Source organism: Phyllobates terribilis, unplaced genomic scaffold (genome assembly GCF_046119375.1).
Source record: "Phyllobates terribilis strain yellow unplaced genomic scaffold, ASM4611937v1 Scaffold_13__5_contigs__length_258822181, whole genome shotgun sequence".
Classification (NCBI taxonomy): domain Eukaryota; kingdom Metazoa; phylum Chordata; class Amphibia; order Anura; family Dendrobatidae; genus Phyllobates; species Phyllobates terribilis.
This window is the reverse complement of record NW_027362773.1, coordinates 235,037,072-235,059,628: the sequence shown is the minus strand read 5'-3', so window position 1 is coordinate 235,059,628 and position 22,557 is coordinate 235,037,072.

Below are 22,557 nucleotides of genomic sequence, written 5' to 3'. Positions count from 1 at the left end.
TTAATTTGCAACCTGATGGAGGTCAGTATAGATGGACTAATAGACCAAGTCCCACACACTGCTAGAAGCCCAAATATTTTTTCAGAGCTAGATGCAGAAAAAAATTATTTTTAATTTGCAACCTGATGGAGGTCAGTATAGATGGACTAATAGAACAAGTCCCACACGCTGCTAGAAGCCCAAATATTTTTTCAGAGATAAATGAAGAAAAAAATTATTTTTAATTTGCAACCTGATGGAGGTCAGTATAGATGGACTAATAGACCAAGTCCCACACACTGCTAGAAGCCCAAATATTTTTTCAGAGCTAGATGCAGAAAAAAATTATTTTTAATTTGCAACCTGATGGAGGTCAGTATAGATGGACTAATAGACCAAGTCCCACACACCGCTAGAAGCCCAAATATTTTTTCAGAGCTAGATGCAGAAAAAAATTATATTCAATTTGCAACCTGCTGGAGGTCAGTATAGAAGGACTAATAGAACAAGTCCCACACACTGCTAGAAGCCCAAATATTTTTTCAGAGCTAAATGAAGAAAAAAATTATTTTTAATTTGCAACCTGATGGAGGTCAGTATAGATGGACTAATAGACCAAGTCCCACACACTGCTAGAAGCCCAAATATTTTTTCAGAGCTAGATGCAGAAAAAAATTATATTCAGTTTGCAACCTGATGGAGGTCAGTATAGATGGACTAATAGAATGATGCTATGCCCAAAAGATTTTACTTCACTAGGTGCAGTAAAAAAATTGGTATTCTATACACAGGTGGTATATCTTGCAACACAGATAGGCTACTCCACTGACTAACACACTCTGCAATAGGCCAAAAAGGATTAGCTTTGCTAGATTCAGCCAAATGCTGTGAAAAAAACTTGCACAGCACTGGCACAGACCTGCCTGGCAAAAACTGATAGGAACTGATGTAACCTAGTCCTGAAAAGGACTCCAATTACAATTAGTCTTTACTCCCACAATCTATCTATTTAAGAGCACAGACCTGCTTGATAAAAGTCGTAGGAAATGCTGTAACCTAGTCCTTAACAGGACTGCAATCACAACTATTCCCTACTCCCAAGCTATCTGTCTATTTGTGCGAAAATTGGCTTGAAATTAACAAGGTATAGCGCACACAGCAACAGCGGTGCCGTCTAACACGCAGCTGCAGCAGTGAGAAAATGGTGGCGACGGGGAAAATGGCTTGGTCTTATAGGGCAAGGACATGTGACATACACTGCCAATCACACATGCCCTTGCTTGTGTGAAAAAAAGCACTTCGCTCCGTGTGTGCACTGCTGATAGGCTGACAGATTGCACCTCCCCACTGCAAATGCGGGAAAGAGAAAAAAAAATGGAGATCTTCATTGTTCCTGCAGAGATCCATCCCCTGCCCCTCCCCCCGCCTCGCTGTACACTCAAACTGCGTATTAACATTAATTTTCATCATTACTGAGAAAAAATCCAGTTATGATTTTGGTGCACGAACAGTTTTCGAACATAACCTCGAACAGCCGAATTTTTCTCAAATTGTTCGTGTTCGCCGACCGGCTCGAACACCGCCCAAAACAGCTCGAATTTGAGATTGGCGAACAGTTCGAGTAGAACAACGCTCATCTCTAGTCATTAATAAGGTTCTGAAAAAACGCTGGTGCATTGGTAAGACCAAAAGGCATAACCAGATTCTCAAAATGACCCACCGGAGTGTTAAAAGCAGTTTTCCATTCATCACCTTCCTTCATTCGCAACAAATTGTATGCCCCCCGGAGATCAATTTTAGAGAACCACTTGGCCCCCACTAACTGGTTGAACAAGTCAGGAATTAATGGCAGTGGGTAGGAATTGCGTACGGTAATTTTATTAATTTCGCGAAAGTCCAGACATGGATGTAAACCGCCGTCCTTTTTTTTTACAAAAAAAAATCCAACAGCCACAGGAGACTTAGAAGGTCTAATGTGACCGGCGGCCAAGCTTGTCTGTATGTATTCCTCCAAGGCCTTTCTCTCAGGGATAGTCAGATTAAATAAGCGACTCTTGGGAAGAGTAGCTCCAGGGACAAACTCAATGGTGGAATCATAGTCCCAATGAGGAGGCAAAACTTGCGACTCCTCCTCAGAAAAAAACTTCCAAAAATCCTGAATAGGTACAGGTAATTCCCCTTTTTCCACAGCAGCAATGCGACCGTTACAACATTTATCATGACACTTAGGACTCCAAGACTTAATTTCATGGGTAGACCAGTCCAGTACAGGATTGTGCAATTTTAACCAAGGTAACCCCAAAACTACTGGAGAAGGCAAATTATTTAATATCGCCAAATCCAAATTCTCTTGGTGAATACCATTAATGGTGAGGGGAAATTCAAAAACCTTGTGAGTAATACATTTCAAAGGAGAGCCATCAACAGCAACCACAGAAATAGGAGATGACAAAGGTTTTGGATTCTATTTTAAATTTTTCAAAAAATCCCTTATCAATCACATTGAGTGTAGAACCACAATCCACAAATACCCGAAATTCAATCAGCTCCTCCTGAAATGAGGTGCTCCCAGAAAGAAATACTCCCTTTGAGTTTAAACAAGCTATACGGGCGTAACTGACCTTTTTTTTTTCTTTGTTCAAGCGAAGCACACAGTTCTTAATAAAGTTGTCAGATTTACCGCAATAAAAACATAATCCCTTAGCAAACCTGCCGTCTTTTTCCTGAGAATGGGGTGACATCGCCCCAATCTCCATCGGTTCTCCACCTTCCGAGCAGACCCTCTGAAAACTAGGAGCTGCCATAGCTGTAGATTTCTCTTCATTAATCCTTGCACGCAGTCTCCTGTCCACACGTATAGCTAATTGCATTGCCTCCTGCAAGGTTCCAGGTGTTGGGAAGGCAATCAGCAGATCCTTAACCCTTTCACCTAGACCAGCAAGAAACACACTTTAATGCCGAGTCATTCCATTCCACTTCGGCCGACCATCTTCTGAAGTATGTACAATAATTTTCCACATCACCTGACCCCTGCTTCAATTGTCTTAATTCAGTTGCAGCAGATGAGACTCGATCAGGATCGTCATACAACAACCCCATAGCAGAAAAAAGATCTTCCACTGATCTAAAACACGGATCATTAGGTTGGAGAGAAAAGGCCCATCCCTGTGGTTCTTTGCGCAAAAGTAACAATATAAACCCAATGCGCTGTGAATCATTCCCAGAGGATCTGGGTCTTAAACGAAAATATAATAAACAAGCGTTTTTAAAGGAAAAAAAATCTTGCTGTTTACCATAAAAAAAATCTGGCAGTCCTACCTTCGGTTCCACAAAATGCTCTCCAGGACAGCTACTCACGTGTTGCTGGAGCAAGGCCACCTCCAAAGACAGTCCCTGTAGGCGATGAGTCAAGTCCTGAACCGACACAATGCTGATATCTGGATTTCTTTCCTTAGAGTGTTTTATTTTAGTTTTGGGCTGGACTTACCGTTATGAACTGCTACAAGCACTAAGGTAAGATAGGAAAACTGTCCCTACAATAGGACTAAGCTGATTCCCTACGATGCAGCAGGGGACCTGTTCCTTGTGAACAGACCCGCTTAAGTCCTCGGCTAGTCTGAATGCAGACCTATAGATATAAGGGAGGGGTCCCTACAAGAACTAAGGACTGGGATATAGATGGACACATCCTAGCAGAAATTGTAGCAGAGCAAAAACAAACAAACAAAAAGTACTAACAGTATTGTCCCTGCATAGTCAGTGCGATTGTGAATTGATTAATATGTTGTACTGTAGTAATATCACTTGAGCAAAAAACATTTTTTTTATTATTTACACATTTGAAATAATGAGGGTAGTTTAATATCCTGTCTGATGTAACTTTGCTTCTGAAGAAAAATCCTGAAACCAAGGCTTGTGTCACATGAAGAGTGCTTTCTCATTATAAATTTAAACACAATTGTCAACCTCACACAGTGTGAATGTTGCAAAATAAATATTTCTTTCTTCCACACCTCTTTGGTGTAATAGCTCAAAATTTGGTCATCAGCAAGGCAGGCCTCTGCCCCTAAAATGCATAATTTTACAATTTAAATAGTCTAAAGAAATATTTATTTTCAGTGTGTTGATAAATAGACTGTTCGTTACCACACATATCTATATAAGTTAACGTCACTTTGGAAATTACTAATGTTGTTACTGTTAAACAGCTAAAAACGGATTCAATACAGTCCTAGGTGACTTTTATGCAGTGTTATACACCTATCTTAATGGCAATGATAGACTTTTCAATGTTGAAATTCATTAATTAATTATTCGCCACAAATTTAATTTTTGGGGAAAGTTTGGCAAAGCTGGTGAATATGATTATCAAAAGATCCTCTTATTTGTAATGTTTGTGCAACATAACAGTTCCTATTTAAATGTCATGTCCTAGCCTTAAAATCTATTTTACTAAAAATGTAAATCTATGTACTACACATTGGGTAGAATAAAAATGCTGGTGGATGATTATCATTTAACATTTCATTGAAATATTAAAGATGAGCAGACTCGTGGATGTTCGAGTTCGTTGGGTTCAACAGAAATTTAATCCAAAGTTCGGTTTGGTTCGAGTTCGTTGGGTTCGACAGAAATTTTATCCAAAGTTTGGTTTGGTTATCAGAACTTTACCAGAATTTGAACCCAAACCTCAAAAAAGTCAATGATGACCCGATCTTTTCTCTCTCTATCTCTCTATCTTTCTCTCTCTACTCTAAAACTAACTGGGAGAAGTCCGTGTTCGGAGTTCAACACTAGACACTAGGTGTCCGGTACAAACCCCGAACTTTACAGTTCGGGTTCGCTCATCTCTAGAAATAATTCATATACAGTACAGACCAAAAGTTTGGACACACCTTCTCTTTTAAAGATTTTTCTGTATTTTCATGACTATGAAAATTGTACATTCACACTGAAGGCATCAAAACTGTGAATTAACACATGTGGAATTATATACTTAACAAAAAAGTGTGAAACAACTGAAAATATGTCTTACATTCTAGGTTTTTCAAAGTAGCCACCTTTTGCTTTGATGACTGCTTTGCACACTCTTGGCATTCTCTTGATGAGCTTCAAGAGGTAGTCACCGGAAATGGTTTTCACTTCACAGGTGTGCCCTGTCAGGTTTAATAAGTGGGATTTCTTGCCTTATAAATGGGGTTGGGACCATCAGTTGTGTTGTACAGAATTCTGGTGGATACACAGCTGATAGTCCTACTGAATAGACTGTAAAGCCCCCGTCTCACATAGCGAGAGCGCTAGCGAGATCGCTGCTGTGTCACGGTTTTGGTGACGCAACAGCGACCTCACCAGCGATGTCACTATGTGTGACACTTTGCAACGATCAGGCCCCTGCTGTGAGGTCGCTGATCACTGCTAAGTGTCCTGGACCATTTTTTGGTCGTTGCTCTCCCGCTGGTCAGCACACATCGCTGTGTGTGACCAGCGGGAGCAGCGATCAGGCTGGTAACTATGGTAAACATCGGGTTACTAGTGGCACACGCGCACCTAGTAACCCGTTGTTTATCATGGTTACGAGCCTGCTAAAGTGAGCGGTAACCTCCCGCTCACTGTAGCAGAGTGTTATCTATGAAAAGCAACTGGTTACTAGGAGCGCGTGTGCCCCTAGTAACCCGATGTTTACCATAGTTACCAGCCTGCTCCTGCTTCAGCAGGCTCATAACCAGGAGTAGGACATCGTGGAAAGTTTCTTTCCACGATGTAGCTGCTCCCCTGATCGTTGGTGAGCCTGCCTGTTTGACAGCTAACCAACGACCAAATAGCGACGCAGCAGCGATCCCTGACAGGTCATATCGTTGTCGAGATCGTTGCTGCATCGCTAAGTGTGACGGGGCCTTTAGAATTTGTATTATGGCAAGAAAAAAGCAGCTAAGCAAAGAAAAACGAGTGGCCATCATTACTTTAAGAATTGAAGGTCAGTCAGTGTGAAAAATTGGGAAAACTTTGAAAGTGTCCCCAAGTGCAGTTGCAAAAACCATCAAGCGCTACAAAGAAACTGGCTCACATGAGGACCGCCCCAGGAAAGGAAGACCAAGAGTCACCTCTGCTTCTGAGGATAAGTTTATCCCAGTCATCAGCCTCAGAAATCGCAGGTTAACAGCAGCTCAGATTAGAGACCAGGTCAATGCCACACAGAGTTCTAGCAGCAGACACATCTCTGCAACAACTGTTAAGAGGAGACTTTGTGCAGCAGGCCTTCATGGAAAAATAGCTGCTAGGAAACCACTGCTAAGGACAGGCAACAAGCAGAAGAGACTTGTTTGTGATAAAGAACACAAGGAATGGGCATTAGACCAGTGGAAATCTGTGCTTTGGTCCGATGAGTCCAAATTTGAGATCTTTGGTTCCAACTACTGTGTCTTTGTGCGACGCAGAAAAGGTGAATGGATAGACTCTACCTGCCTGGTTCCCACCGTGAAGCATGGAGGAGGAGGTGTGATTGTGTGGGGGTGCTTTGCTGGTGACACTGTTGGGGATTTATTCAAAATTGAAGGCATACTGAACCAGCATGACTACCACAGCATCTTGCAGCGGTATGGTATTCCATCCGGTTTGCGCTTAGTTGGACCATCATTTATTTTTCAACAGGACAATGACCCCAAAGACACCTCCAGGCTGTGTAAGGGCTATTTGACCAAGATGGAGAGTGATGGGGTGCTACACCAGATGACCTGGCCTCCACAGCCACCAGACCTGATCCAAATTGAGATGGTTTGGGGCTACATTGAAGAACCTAGAATATAAGACATATTTTCAGTTGTTTCACACTTTTTTGTTAAGTATATAATTCCACATGTGTTAATTCATAGTTTTGATGCCTTCAGTGTGAATATACAATTTTCATAGTCATGAAAATACAGAAAAAGCTTTAAATGAGAAGGTGTGTCCAAACTTTTGGTCTGTACTGTATCTCATTAATCAATCAGAATCATCATGGTAAGCTTTCATACTAAAAGCATGAAAAATGCCAGAGGATTCCATATGTTAGTAGTTGTGGTGTAAGGATTAGATATGTTGTGTCTGGTTGAAATGCAAATATAATATTTGTTCCCTCTTCTGACCTATCAATGACTGGACAATCATCTCATAAATGTGAACACCCACCAAAAAAAATCTCAGGATAGATTAGAGAAAAAGCTAACTATTTGCAGTAAATAATGGACCTTTTTAACAAGCTATCTGCCAAAGGTCCTTTCCCCAGAAGTGTCATCATAGCCCACCATGGATGGGGAATCCCTATATTCAAAATCTAACATGAAGATGAATTAGCTGCCTGTTAGATGTATCTTGCAGTCAATGGGATCCCTTTTGAGCTTGTATTAAAACTCACTAGATTTCTCCTCATGCATACTGTAATTTTTTCTCTTTCAGTAAGGCACTGTACCTACAAAATACCGTAACTGATTTGGGCAGCAAAATGGCACTCCAGTATGCCAATCTTTTCATGGCTAAACTGGAAAGTGACTTTTTAGCTTTCTGCTACATAAAACCCTTGGCCTACTTCTGCTACATTGATGACATCTTAATAATCTGGTCTGACTCTTAACAAGAACTTACAAAATTCCATGCAAGATTCAATGCAATTCATGCCACAATAAACTTGACATTTGACCACTCAAAGACAGAAATCAACTTTCTGGATAGCACCATAAAAATTAAAAATGGTTCAATCCAGATATTCGTGTATTATAAACCAATTGACTTATCTACTTACTTCAGATAGGGAGGGGAGATGACCAAAAGGTCATAAAGGACGACAAAAAATGTCATATTGGAAACATAGAAAACTCTTTATTAATCATAATATTACAAGATAGATGAGAAAGATGCTATGGGTAAACATACACACTAAAAACAGCAACACGTGCACATTGCAGTGGAAGCAAGGACTAACAATTCACTCATTGATACTAAAATTAGGAGTACAGTACGCTCCTTAGGTAAGAGGTGGGTATTAAGCATCACTCCTATAACCATCATACATATATCTAAGCTTCCAAATACTGGAAAAAAGACAACCTGCAATATATTCAATAAGTGTCAGAGTGTACACCCATGTATTACCTCACGGAGCAACAGCACTAGGACCACCGGATGCGCACGTCCCCGAAGCGCGTTTCGACATAAAGTCTTTCACTCCTTTCACATCTTTCTGTGTAGATTGTATAGTGACAATGAGAGCTGCTAATCAGTGGACAGTGCATGGTTGGAGAATAAGGTGCAAGAGGTCAGTTGTCCTATAGTGCTAATTTCTTGCTGAAGGTAACCGATCCCTTTTACAATTTACTCTCCAAGCTCAATTTGTTTTTCAAATGTCTGTTTATTATGCCTTGTTGCTTGCCTTTGTCTCTTTTAGTGTGTATATGACTCGCCCCCTGGGCCGTGGGGCACTCGGAACCGGGCAATAGGGAAACGATGGGGGTAGTAGTGGCGACCCGGTCCCGTGGCTCAGGGTGGTCAGACCAGTGGCAGTCTTTTAGATGTTTTAGATAATGTCCGACTACGCCTCCCCTGGATTGCGGTTATTAGGAACCGCCGCTGCAGGGCAGACCGCTGGGGCTGATGATGGATGAAGCTGGGATGGTGTGACTCCCCACGGGAAGAGTGCGGCCCCAGGGCAGTGTAGTGGATGGTGGGAGTGATGGTGGTGGGAGTCCCAGTACCGTTAGTGCTGGAGGGGCGAAAGAGCACACAGACAACGTACTGCAGTCCAATGTCTTTTACTCACTGTTCAGGTGCTCCGGATCACTTCTGCGAAAGCAGTGACCACCCAAGCCGTGCAGTGTCCACCAGGTGAGGGGCTCGGTCAACCCCCAGGCAGTTCAGGAGCATGGCACAGGACCCCCTTCAATTCTTTCTCTGGCCTGCCTCACCAGTGACCCACTTTTGTCCAGCTGAAGCGGACTTGCGCAGGTAAACGTGGGCCCCGTTCTCCGCTGTCCTATATGGTGCCTTCCCAGCAGGTTTGATGAGGTGCTGCACCAATAAATGGTCACAGCCTCCGGTCTTTGGCTGAGGGTTGTTTCTCCTCCACCAACTTGGGATCCGGTACCCTTAATCTGCCTGACCCTGCACCCTGAATTCTCGTGGTTTCTTAGGGTCCCTTCCACCTTCTTGTTCCTGAGCCCTTCTGTTCCTCTGTCTCTTCTTCTCCTTTTCTGTTCTGTCTTCTCCTCCTTCCCTTGGCCTCTTCTCCAGGCCCACTTCCCCTTCTCCTCTAAGGCTCCAGCCTTTTCTCTAGGCCTGCCTCTGAGCAGAGCTCCTACAGAGCCTCTGCTCCCTGTCTTCTTCTCTCTGGACAGAACCCTGAACTAAGATGGTGCCCACCTATTATACCTCCCTCTGACCATGAGCCCAGGTGACCAGCAACCAATGGGCTCCTTCCTACGCTCAGGAACCAACCCCTATCTGCCCCTACAGCACTGGGTATTCCACCCCCCCTCCCAACTCCAGCCAGGGACATAGTCGGTCATGCCTGCACTTCTGTCTAGTGGGAGCACCGTTGAGCTGTCCCTCGGAAATGGGGTGTGTGTGCTGTATGCAGCTAACTGAGCCCTGGTCCATACTCCATCCTTACCCGGGAGTGGAATATCACACCTCTGGCAGAGGTGCAATACCCCTGTAGCGGCCGGACCCTCGGGGCGCTACATATATACATGTGTTCCTTTAGATACTTTGTTATACTATGCCTGATGAAGTGACCTAAGTAGTAGTGTTGAGCCACCCCCGTAGTGTTCGAGTTCGGTTCGGTTCGTCGAACACCCGTGTGTTCACCGAACTGTTCGTCGAACTGTTCGTCGAACACCTTCGAACACCGTTAAAACCAATGGCAGGCAAACAAAAACACATAGAAACACATAGAAAACACCATCAAAGGTGTCCAAAAGCTGACAAACTGCTCAGAAGACACAACTAACACATGGAAAAGTGACAAGTACATATAGTCATGCGAAAAGAAAAGAGGTGGAGGAGTAAAAGGAGGGGGAGACACAGATATAGGCATGTCTTGCCCTTCTAAAATCCAAAAAGTGAGAAGCCGACACGTTCAGTCCGCTCCTGCCCGTGCCACCTCCGTGTCGCCGGGTTTGTGCCAGAGCCGCGGTGAACCCTGACGGCCAGCCCCCCTCTCCCAATACTGGTGCCTGTCCGCTGGTGGGTCGAGCGAGCCCCCCTGTGGTGGAGGCAGCTCTAAGCTTTTTAATTTAAATTGTCTCTCTAATTTGAATAAATACACTTTAAATCTATTTACAAGGATCTATTGGAGGGCAAGTCTCATGCCAGCAGCCGCGTAATTCCAGCTCCAGTAGCGTCCACTAAAGCTGCTGCAGTTAAAAAGCTTTTATAAGGATCGAGCTCGGCTGTCCACCGCAAGGCATCCTACTGCCAGTCCGAGCCCCTATGCCTTGGGGTGCATCCTGATGCTCTTCACTGAGAATCCCGTGGTCCCGAAGCATTTCCTTTGAAAAAATGAAGTGTCCAAACTACAGGTGGTGTAGCTTGCTTAACAGCCGGGATAATCCGCTGACTAGCAGACCCTGCTACTAGGCACAAAGTATTTCCTGGGCTAGATGCAGTTAAAAATTTGTAATTAGATACTCTCGTTGGATGCTGAGAAAGCATTCCATAGAGTCTCCTGGCACGCCATATATGATTCTCTTAAAAAGCTTGGGGTAGGGGTCTAGGGGACCCTTTTATAGCAAAAATCACGGCCCTGTATCGAAATAAGTCACCTAGGCTGAAGATAAATGGAACTGTAGCACCCTGAGGGCTCGGTTGCTACAGAGGTATTGCACCTCACCCAGAGGTGTGATATCTCACTCTCAGGTAAGGATGTAGTGTGGATCAGGACCCGACACCTGCATGCATTACACCACATTGCCGTGGGGCAGGGCGACCAATATGCCCCTGAGATGGGCACGACAATCCCTGTCCCTGGCTGGAGTGGGGGGAGGGAAAACTGAGGAAGGGGAACCCTGTAGTGCAGGAGCAGGGAGGAAGCAGTTCCTGGGTGCATTGAGAAGGGAGTATAAAAGGTGGGCACCATCTTAGTTCAGTGCAGAGAAGTCTGAGCAGAAGTGGCAGGGAGCAGGGGCTCTGCATGAGCTCTGCTCCGGAGGCGGGCCTAGTAACAGAGGCCCAGGCCTGGAAGAGGGAGAAGGAAGGAAGAGGAGCGGAGAAGGCTCCAGGAACGAGGAACGAAGGGATCTCAGGGGTGCGGACGGGCGAGTCGCCACCGCACGCCCGAATCCGCCTGCGTGGAGGGGTCAGGCCAAAGGGGGAGACCGGTCCCCGAAACTAGTGGAGGCAGGAAACGACCCTCAGCTAGAAACAGGAGGCTGTGACATTTTATGTGGCGCAGCCCCTCGCTAAACCCGCTAGGAAGGCACCACATAGGGTCAGGGAAACTGGCGCCAAGTTTACCAAGAGGAGGCCCGAGGCAGCCGGACAGAAGGGTTGCTAAGAAAGGCCAGACAAAGGACACACAAAGGGGGTCCTGTGAAGCACTCCAAAGTTATCTGGGAGTTGTCTGAGCCCCTCACCTGGTGAGCACAGTACGACGTGGGCAGCCGTTACCTGCAGACGTGGTCTGGATAATAAGAACTGTGAGTAAAGGCCCTGGACTGCATCACTGACTCCGTGTCGTTACTGCTGCTGCCCTGCACCATCACCCCCATCCTCCGCATACACTGCCCTGAGGCTATACTCCTCCCGTGGGGAGTTATGCTACGCTCTGCTGCACCCACAACACCAGCCTCAGCGGTCTGCCCTGGAGCGGCGGTTCACTCTGACCGCAATCCACGGGTGGCGTAGTCAGACATTTAAACATCAAAACCACATAAATAGTTCCGCCAGTGGTTTGACCGCCCTGAACCACGGAACCGGGTTGCCGCCACGGAGACTACAACCACCAGCATCCACCAAAAAGGGTCCGGCTCCGGGTGTCCCAAGGCCCAGGGGGCGCGTCAGAACATTTTCATCACCTTTCACAAACATCAATGGGACAAGGCAGGGATGTTCTCTGTCCCCTCTCTTATACATCCTAGTGACGGAGCACCTGCTCTCATCAATTCGCCATAACCCCAATATTAGGTGGATTGAGGTGGGAGGCACCGAGTACAAGTGCTCTCTATTTGCTGATGATGTCCTAGTATATATCACTCAATCACATATATCCATCCATGCTGTTATGGCTGAAATAGATCACTTTGTTACATGGTCAAATTTTAAAATCAATGCAGCGAAGTCTGAGGCCCTCGATGTCTCCCTCCCCAAATCCATATAGGATTCCATCCAGTCCAACTTTCCCTTTGCCTGGCCCTCACAGGGTATCAAATACTTAGGAATTCCTATTCATAGAGACCTCTCCCATCTATGTTATCTTAATTTTGGGCCCTTTATTGAACAACTCCATACAGACCACGGCTGGCAAGTTAGAACTGTATGATTCACTACGTGAACCACTGGTGTTTTGTGGAAAAGCACATGTACACTGTGTTCCAAATTATTATGCAAAAAGTGTTTAGGAGTGATAAGGGAAGAATTTGTTTGTTTGTCAGTTAAACTCATTGATGGTGATGTGTGTCAGGGCTCTTTATATCACTGTAAGCAATTGCAGACACCTGTGCTAATTAGTTTGGCAGGTGTGTCCAATGAAAGGCAAGACTACTTAAGAAGGCTGTCTCACATTATTAAGCAGCCTACATTTTCTGCCAAAATGGGAAAGAAAAAGGATGTGTCGGCTGCTGAGAAGCAACAAATTGTGGAGTGTTTAGGTCAAGGCATGACTACAATCAACATTGTGCGATGATCAGGATGAAGTGTCTTGGCAATCAAGAAGTATGTAGCTGATTCACAGTACACACGTGTGCGTGCTGATAAGGGCAAATTGAGGACTCTTTCCTACAGGCAATTACGTCAGGTTGAAAGAGCAGCGGCAAAAAAGCCTTGTCATAGCAGCAGACAAGTTTTTGAAGCTGCTTGTGCCTCCAACGTCCCCCGAACAACAAGATGCAGGGTCCTTCAGAGGTTTGCAGCTGTGCATACGCCATCCTGTCGACCTCCTCTATCCACTTCACACAAGCAGAAACGGCTCCAGTGGGCCAAACATTACATGAAGACTGATTTCAAAACTGTTTTGTTCACGGATGAGTGCCGTGCAGCGCTCGATGGTCCAGATGGATGGAGTGGAGGATGGCTGGTTGATGGACACCCCACGCAAACACGGCTACAGCGCCAACAAGGAGGAGGTGGAGTAATGTTTTGGGCTGGAATCATGGGGAGAGAGATTGTCGGCCCCTTTAGGATCCCTGAAGGCGCTAAAGATGAACTCCATAATGTATGTGGATTTTCTCAAACAGCACTTCCTGCCATGGTTCAAGAAGAAGAACCGTGTATTTCACAGCAAGATCATTTTTCTGCATGATAATGCACCATCTCATGCTGCACATAAAACATCTGCATCTCTGGCTGATATGGGCATAAAAGGGGACAAACTTATGGTGTGACCCCCATGCTCCCCTGACCTCTACCCCATTCAGAACCTTTGGAGCATCATTAAAAGGAGTGTCTATGATGGCGGGAGGCAGTTCACATCTAAGCAACAGCTCTGGGAGGGTATTCTGTCCTCATGCAAAACAATTGAAGCAGAAACCATCCAAAACCTGACAAATTCAATGGACGAGAGAGTTCAGAAGCTCCTTTCGAACAAGGGGTCCTATGTGAAAATGTAACATCACCTACAATAAAGTTTTGAGTTGAAAACTGTTTGATTTCAGTTTCTAACAACCTGCTAATGCTTATAATTTCAAAAATGACCATTTTTTTGGTCTTTATTAAAATGAAAAGGTTGATCGAAAAGTTTGGGGGATCTAAGAGTGTGGCAACCCAGTAGTCATGATTACTTCGAATTCTGACAATATGAGGGTCATGCTGCAGGTAGTGCAGCAGGAAGGCACTTATGTGTCTTGCGCATCTCGGAGCCCCAAAATTATTTTCCGGGCTAGATGCAGCTAAAAATTACTATTAATTTTAAATCTGGTGAAGCTTTAGTATAGATGGCCTAATAGGATCAGTGCTGCACACTGCTACAAAGCCCAAATTATTTTCCAGCCAAGATACAGATAAACATGATTAGTAATTTTAAATCTGGTGGAGCTTATTATAGATGGCCTAATAGAATCAGTGCTGCACACTGCTACAAAGCCCAAATTATTTTCCAGCCAAGATACAGATAAACATGATTAGTAATTTGAAAGCTTAAAACGGTTGGTAGGGTGATTTAAACCAATCATCAAGCTTTTACTCTCCCCAGGATGACACAGGGGTAGAAAAGTCATTTCGGATCCATGATTTGTTCATCTTTATGAACGTGAGTCTGTCTACATTATCAGTGGAGAGCCGCGTGCGCTTATCTGTCAGCACACCACCAGCAGCGCTGAACACACGTTCAGACAGAACGCTGGCTGCGGGGCATGACAAGATCTCCAAGGCGTAAGTGGCTAGCTCCGGCCATTTATCCAGATTGGAAGCCCAAAAAGAGCAAGGGTCCAGTGACACAGTCGTGGCTTCAATGTTTACTTGGAGATACTCCTGTACCATCGTCTCTAGGCGTTGACTATGTGTCAGACTTCTTGTCTCCTGTGGCCTTGCAAAGGATGGGCTAAAAAAGTGGTGAAATGATAACGCAAAATTGATGTTACCAGCAGATACTGTGGTTCTGTTACGGTTTGAGTGCTGAACACTTGACGGTCCCACGGTTGGCAAGTTGGAACTGTGAGATTCACTACGTGCACCACTGGTATTTTGTGGAAAAGCACATGTAAGATTCTGCAACAGTCTCTGCTGATACTCCTGCATGCGTGCATCCCTTTCTATGGCAGGAATAATTTCTGCAAATTTACTTTTCTACCGGGGATCTAACAGTGTGGCAACCCAGTAGTCAGGATTATTTCTAATTCTCACAATTCGAGGGTCATGTTGCAGGTAGTGCAGCAAGAAGGCACTCATGTGTGTTGCGCATCCAGGAGCACCAAGTCCCTGTTGTGTTGGTGGCGAGGTAACAATCATGCTTCCTTCCTCTGTCCTCTCCCCCCAACCTCGCACAACAGAAATGTAATCAAGGTCTCCCTCATCTGATGAGTCTTCCATCAGTTCGTCCTCCACTTCTTCCTGGGCTCCTGCACCTTCCTCACTAGTTTGGCTGCTACCATGCGCCCTGGTAAAACCATCTCCCCCACCCTCACATGCCTGCCGCCTTGGTGCTGCCGACCGTCTGGACCTTGCAGATGTTCGCCCTTCCGCATACAACTCCTCCTCCTCTACTTCCTCCACCTCCTCTTGTGCCACCACCTGACTCCGAATTCTGTTTAACATGTGCTCCAGCATGTAAATCACCGGAATAGTCATGCTGATAATGGCATCGTCAGCACTAAACATCTTCGTCGCCATTTCAAAACTGGGCAGAAGGGTGCATAGGTCCCTGATCTGAGACCACTCCTCCAGCGTGATTTGCCCCACCTCTGGATCTCGTTGGCCCAGGCTATACGTCAGAACGTATTGCACCAGGGCTTGTCGGTGCTGCCACAGTCGCTGCAACATGTGCAGAGTTGAATTACATCGGGTAGGCACATCGCATTTTAGCCGGTGAAGTGGCAGGCCCAACGACTTCTGTAGAGATGTAAGTCGCTGAGCTGCGGGATGCGAACGGCGAAAGTGGGCACACAGCGACCGTGCCCTCTGCAGAAGGCCATCTAGTCTGGGATAGTGGGCTAAAAATTGCTGGACAACCAGGTTCAACACGTGAGCCATACAAGGCACGTGTGTGACATTGCCCCGGCGAAGGGCCGCACCCAGGTTTGCAGCATTGTCGCACACGGCCTTCCCTGATTTCAGGTCCAGTGGAGACAACCATTCATGAAATTGGTTCTCCAGAGCTGACCACAACTCCTCAGCTGTGTGACTCACATTTCGCAGACATTTCAATGTAAAAACCGCCTGATGACGTTGAGCCCTACTGCTAGCATAGTAAGGAGGTGTGCAGGATCCCTTCTGCGCAGTTAGAAAGCTTGTGGCATGACCAGACAGGCTTTGGGTGCAGGTGGAAGACCGAGAGGAGGTTGAGGAGGCAGAAGCAGTGGAGGAACTTTGACATAAAGAGGATTGACGCACAACTCGTGGGGACGGCAAGACTTGGACAGCAGCCCCTTGTCCTGCTGTCACCATAGTTACCCAGTGCCCAGTCAGCGACATGTAACGCCCCTGTCCATGCCTACTCGTCCAAGTGTCTGTGGTGAAATGCACCCTGTCACACACAGAGTTTCTCAAAGAAGCGGTGATGTTGTGTGCGACATGCTGGTGGAGCGCAGGCACACCTTTCTTTGAGAAGTAGTGCCGACTGGGCATCTGGTACTGGGGCACTGCGACGGACATAAGGTCTCGAAAATCCTCTGTGTCCACCAGGCGGAAAGGCAGCATTTCTGTAGCCAAGAACTTGCAGATGGTGAAATTCAACCTCTTAGCTTTCTCATGGCTAGGAGGAAATGGTCTTTTACTTGTCCACATCTGAGGGACCGAGGGCTGGCTATTGTGCTTAGACGGGGTTGATAAGGGTGTCCCCGGCAAACTGCCGGTCTGTGAGGAAGATGCAGGCGGACATGTTAGGTTGCCTTGATCCAAAGGTGGTGCTATCGATGTCGGACAGCGCTCAACACCAGCTGGTGTTACCACCTCCAAAGAAAATGATGACCTGCCAATCACGCTGGCTGTTGCGGGTAAAGAGGTGGCAGGTCTGCGCCCCAAAACAGGTGTGACTGCTGTCCCCCCAGTCACAGAGGATGAAGAGGCCGCGGATGCACAAGATATGGCAGACGGTGGTTGGCCCGGCCGGCTAGGCCGCATTGTAGCACACTGAGCTTCCCACTGCAACTTATGCTTCATGTCCATGTGCCGGTTCATGCATGAAGTACTCAAACTATGTATTTTTTGGCCTCTACTTAGCTTTTGCTGACAAATGTTACAGATAACACGAGTTGGGTCATCTTTATCGATCTGAAAAAATGCCCAGGCTATGCAAGGCTTAGCACCCATGCGACCTGAAGAGCCACCACGACTTGTGGTGAGAGGCAGAGTTGTGTTTGAGGATGCAGTTGTTGACGTGCTTCCAGTACTACGTCTCTGTCCAGGAAGGCGCAACCTGACCTCGTCGTCACTAGCATCTTCCTCCACCTCCTCTGCTGACCTCATCTCTTGGCTGACTGTGGGTTGACAGTAAGTGGGATCTCCAACCTCATCATCATCACCCTGTGCGTTATCACACCCGTCGTCCTCAGAGCCAACCTGTTCCTGTCCTGACAAAAAACTAAAGTTGTCGCTCCAATCAGGTATTTGAGTCTTATCATCGTCTTCCTCATTGTCTCCACCAACAGGAGTTACAGTTTGGGAATGAGGGTCTACATTATGGTCAGAACCTTCTGCGTCTGGTCCTGGATCCGACTCATAAAGATTCTGGGCATCAGTGCAGATCATTTCCTCGTCTGGATTCACAGAAGCGCTGGAGTCGACCTCTGATTCCCAGGCTATAGTATGAGTAAACAGCTCTGCAGACTCAACCATCTGTTCTACCTCATACTCAGACGGGCAGCTGGAGATTTGGGAGCTGTGAGGAAGCAAGTGCGATTGGGGTGACACCTTTGAGGACTGGAGTATTTGTGATGTTGAAGTTGATGTGGAGGAGAGCCCACTTAAAGGAGCACTTGATATCCGTTGAAGCACCTGCTGTTTTTGTGCCTCATCTGGAATTTGTAGCGATTGGCGTGGCCGTAAGAAAGGGATCTTATCACATTGTCCGCTAAAAGAAGTAGACATTTTAGTTTGGCTGGAAGATGGTCTTTCTTCTGCAGATGTTACTGTTGCTTTAACACCTACCCCACGGACACAACCTTTTTTCCCCTTCCCAACATGCCTATTCCCCTTTCCACCAGCAGCAGGCCTTTTTCCACTCATTTTGGTGGTTAACTAATTAACAACTCTGGAGTTGTTTGCACAAAAAAACAATGGATGGGAACCGAGCAGAGCTGAGTGGCCAAACTGTGGTATTAGGCCAAAACTATTGGCTGGGTTAGATGCAGAAAAAAATTATATTCAATTTGCAACCTGATGGAGGTCAGTATAGATGGACTAATAGAGAAAGTCCCACACACTGCTAGAAGGCCAAATATTTTTTCAGAGCTAGATGCAGAAAAAAATATATTCAGTTTGTAACCTGATGGAGGTCTGTATAGATGGATTAATAGAACAAGTTCCACACACAGCTAGAAGCCCAATATTTTTTCAGAGGTAGATGCAGAAAAAAATATATTCAGTTTGCAACCTGATGGAGGTCAGTATAGATGGACTAATACAACAAGTCCCACACACAGCTAGAAGCCCAATATTTTTTCAGAGGTAGATGCAGAAAAAAATATATTCAGTTTGCAACCTGATGGAGGTCTGTATAGATGGATTAATAGAACAAGTCCCACACACAGCTAGAAGCCCAATATTTTTTCAGAGGTAGATGCAGAAAAAAATATATTCAGTTTGCAACCTGATGGAGGTCAGTATAGATGGACTAATATAACAAGTCCCACACACAGCTAGAAGCCCAATATTTTTTCAGAGGTAGATGCAGAAAAAAATATATTCAGTTTGCAACCTGATGGAGGTCTGTATAGATGGATTAATAGAACAAGTCCCACACACAGCTAGAAGCCCAATATTTTTTCAGAGGTAGATGCAGAAAAAAATATATTCAGTTTGCAACCTGATGGAGGTCTGTATAGATGGATTAATAGAACAAGTCCCACACACAGCTAGAAGCCCAATATTTTTTCAGAGGTAGATGCAGAAAAAAATATATTCAGTTTGCAACCTGATGGAGGTCAGTATAGATGGACTAATACAACAAGTCCCACACACAACTAGAAGCACAATATTTTTTCAGAGGTAGATGCAGAAAAAAATATATTCAGTTTGCAACCTGATGGAGGTCTGTATAGATGGACTAATACAACAAGTCCCACACACAGCTAGAAGCCCAATATTTTTTCAGAGGTAGATGAAGAAAAAAATATATGCAGTTTGCAACCTGATGGAGGTCTGTATAGATGGACTAATACAACAAGTCCCACACACAGCTAGAAGCCCAATATTTTTTCAGAGCTAGATGCAGAAAAAAATTATATTCAATTTGCAACCTGATGGAGGTCAGTATAGATGGACTAATAGAATGATGCTATGCCCAAAAGATTTTACTTCACTAGGTGCAGTAAAAAAATTGGTATTCTATACACAAGTGGTATATCTTGCAACACAGATAGGCTACTCCACTGACTAACACACTCTGCAATATGCCCAAAAGGATTAGCTTTGCTAGATTCAGCCAAATGCTGTGAAAAAAACTTGCACAGCACTGGCACAGACCTGCCTGGCAAAAACTGTTTGGAACTGATGTAACCTAGTCCTGAAAAGGACTCCAATTACAATTAGTCTTTACTCCCACAATCTATCTATTTAAGAGCACAGACCTGCCTGATAAAAGTCGTAGGAAATGCTGTAACCTAGTCCTTAAAAGGACTGCAATCACAACTATTCCCTACTCCCAAGCTATCTGTAGATTTGTGCGAATATTGGCTTGAAATTAACAAGGTATAGCGCACACAACAACAGCGGTGCCGTCTAACACGCAGCTGCAGCAGTGAGAAAATGGTGGCGACGGGGAAAATGGCTTGGTCTTATAGGGCAAGGACATGTGACATACACTGCCAATGACACATGCCCTTGCTTGTGTGAAAAAAACCACTTCGCTCCGTGTGTGCGCTGCTGATAGGCTGACAGATTGCACCTCCCCACTGTAAATGCGGGAAAGAGAAAAAAAAAATGGAGATCTTCATTGTTCCTGCAGAGATCCATCCCCTGCCCCTCCCCCCACCCCGCTGTACACTCAAACTGCGTATTAACACTAATTTTCATCATTACTGAGAAAAAATCCAGTTATGATTTTGGTGCACGAACAGTTATCGAACATAACCTCGAACAGCCGAATTTTTCTCAAATTGTTCGTGTTCGCCGAACGGCTCGAACACCGCCCAAAACAGCTCGAATTTGAGATTGGCAAACAGTTCGAGTATAACAACGCTCATCTCTACTAAGTAGTCTTGAAAGCTTGCTATGTAATATCACTTATTATATTTTTGGTAGCCATTAAAAGATAATATCATATCTACAAGATTATTATTTTATCTTTATTACAATAAATCTTTTTTTCAACTGGCAAACACAGTACAAAATTTTTTATTCTTTTATCTTACCTTTGAAATTGCAAAAATTCTGACTGGTGCTTTGATTTATTCTCATCTTGACTGAAACTCTAATTGGTCTTCATCTTACTAAACTCTCTCCACTCCAAACTATTCTGAATGCAGCAGCCATGGTCTATTTCTTTCCAGCCACAGCACCAATGCCTCCATTCTGTGCCGGTCATTGCAGTGGTTGCCCTTATTATACAAAGTTCAATATAAAGATATCTTCTCAGTAACAAAGCTCTCCACAGTTCTGAACTGCTCTATATTTCCTAACTCATCTTTGTTTAGCATCCTATCCATGCTCTCCCTTCGACTAATAACCTAAGACTACCATACTCTACAGTATAATCTGAACCTCACACTCCCATTTCAAAGATTTCTCTTGTGCTGCACCAGTTCTCTTGAATGCACTATATTTCTTCAGTCTGGTTTCATCTCATCTCACCTCACTAATGCAACTGTTCACCCTTCTCCCTTCTCCCTTCCTGTATTTTCTTCACATATTTGGTCTTTTGTATCATCTGTTTCCACAACCTCCATGTACTCAATAGCACTTTGTATCTGGACATATACAGATAATGGCTGATGACTGATTCATGAAGTGTTATTTGAATACCCCTATTGATTTATTATATTGATGGTTGGACCATGCATGATAAGCACTTATTTACTTTTCACCCCCATTTTTGGATATGCTGTAAGTTTGGGAGCACGACACTCACTCTTCTTTGCAACTGTTATGTGTCACTTGGTAGAGTATGATATTGTTTGTACATGTCCCCTCTGAATTGTAAAGTGATTGCAGTGAAATATGCTGGAGCTATATTATAATTGCATTGAGAGGGGGATGATTGAAGCCATAAACAAGATAGGCCTAAGCTATTGGAGGGATCTACTGAAGCCCTGCACTCTTTGCCAACCACAAAAATCAGTAGGCAAAAATAATCTATCCACAGACAGGATACATAAGAAAACTTGGCACTCAGAGTAGATCAAATTAAATAAATGATTTAATATGCAATCCAACAATAAAGGTTCACAAATGTTTCAGTCTATATTACACCTTACTCAGTATGTCTCTTGTCCAATTGAAAATGCTCACAGCCATAATTCAGCTTACAATATTTGGAGGCAGAGCCTTTTTTTTACACAGCTCCTTCTCTCTGGAACTCATTACCTAGATCAAACAGAGAGATATTATCCCTGGACAAATTTAAATCCCAACTCAAAGTATACCTGTTCAGTTTAAAGACAAATAGTACACTAGTCGGGCATTATAACGAACTGATTAATTTGTAAAATTGTAAAAATGCTACAAAAAAACAAGAAACATTTATACATGCAGGCAAAAAAAAAAAAATAGAGGCCCAGAGAGCAAAACAGATGGAAATGAAAAAATGAGTAACTCACATTGTGGAGACATGGGGGTCAGTGGGTGCTCTTGTCCGCTGGCCAAAGACCGCACTGACAAGTGCTCATCCCACTGAATGGCTGCTCTCCTTTTCTGTGAGCATAATACTACTCAGAAAACACAACAGGGTGAGGGTAAAACAGTGTGGCAATATTTTATTGAACCACCAGCACCTATAACATTTAGAACAGTCTCAGCAAATACCCTAGATGGTGCAAATTACAGAGTCTCACTCTTCCAGTGACTTGCCAAGATTAGAACAGCTGCGACTTGACTTTGGGGCTTCCAGGGCTAACTACCCCCACCATTGACACCTTGCTTTTTGTGGGGACCCAAAGAGAGGAGGTAGCGACAAGCTTAGTATGCTGACAGTCCATTGAGGTACTGTTATGGGAACGGTTGCAAACAACTTTATTAAATAATGGAAAGCAATCGAACCCTGGGTCCGCGATGCAGCCTGGAGGACTGCGGCGAACACCTTCCGGGTGAGAAGGGAAAACAACCAACTTAAATAACAATCCCTTCCGTGTTACAGCACACTGGAACGAGAATAGGGATTTGCACTATCTCCATTAACTGCACGAGAAATGTGCTATAAATAATGTATCTGTAGCCCTGTTTATAGCACAGGGACTACCAGCAGGCGCTAGGATGCGTGTGTGATACACGCCGGCGTATACGTGCTCCCAGCCGGTGTGCTACCGGACTGAGTAGTATCTCTCCACGTGGCTTACAGGCGGTGCCAGGAATACGGCGTCTGCAGACTGC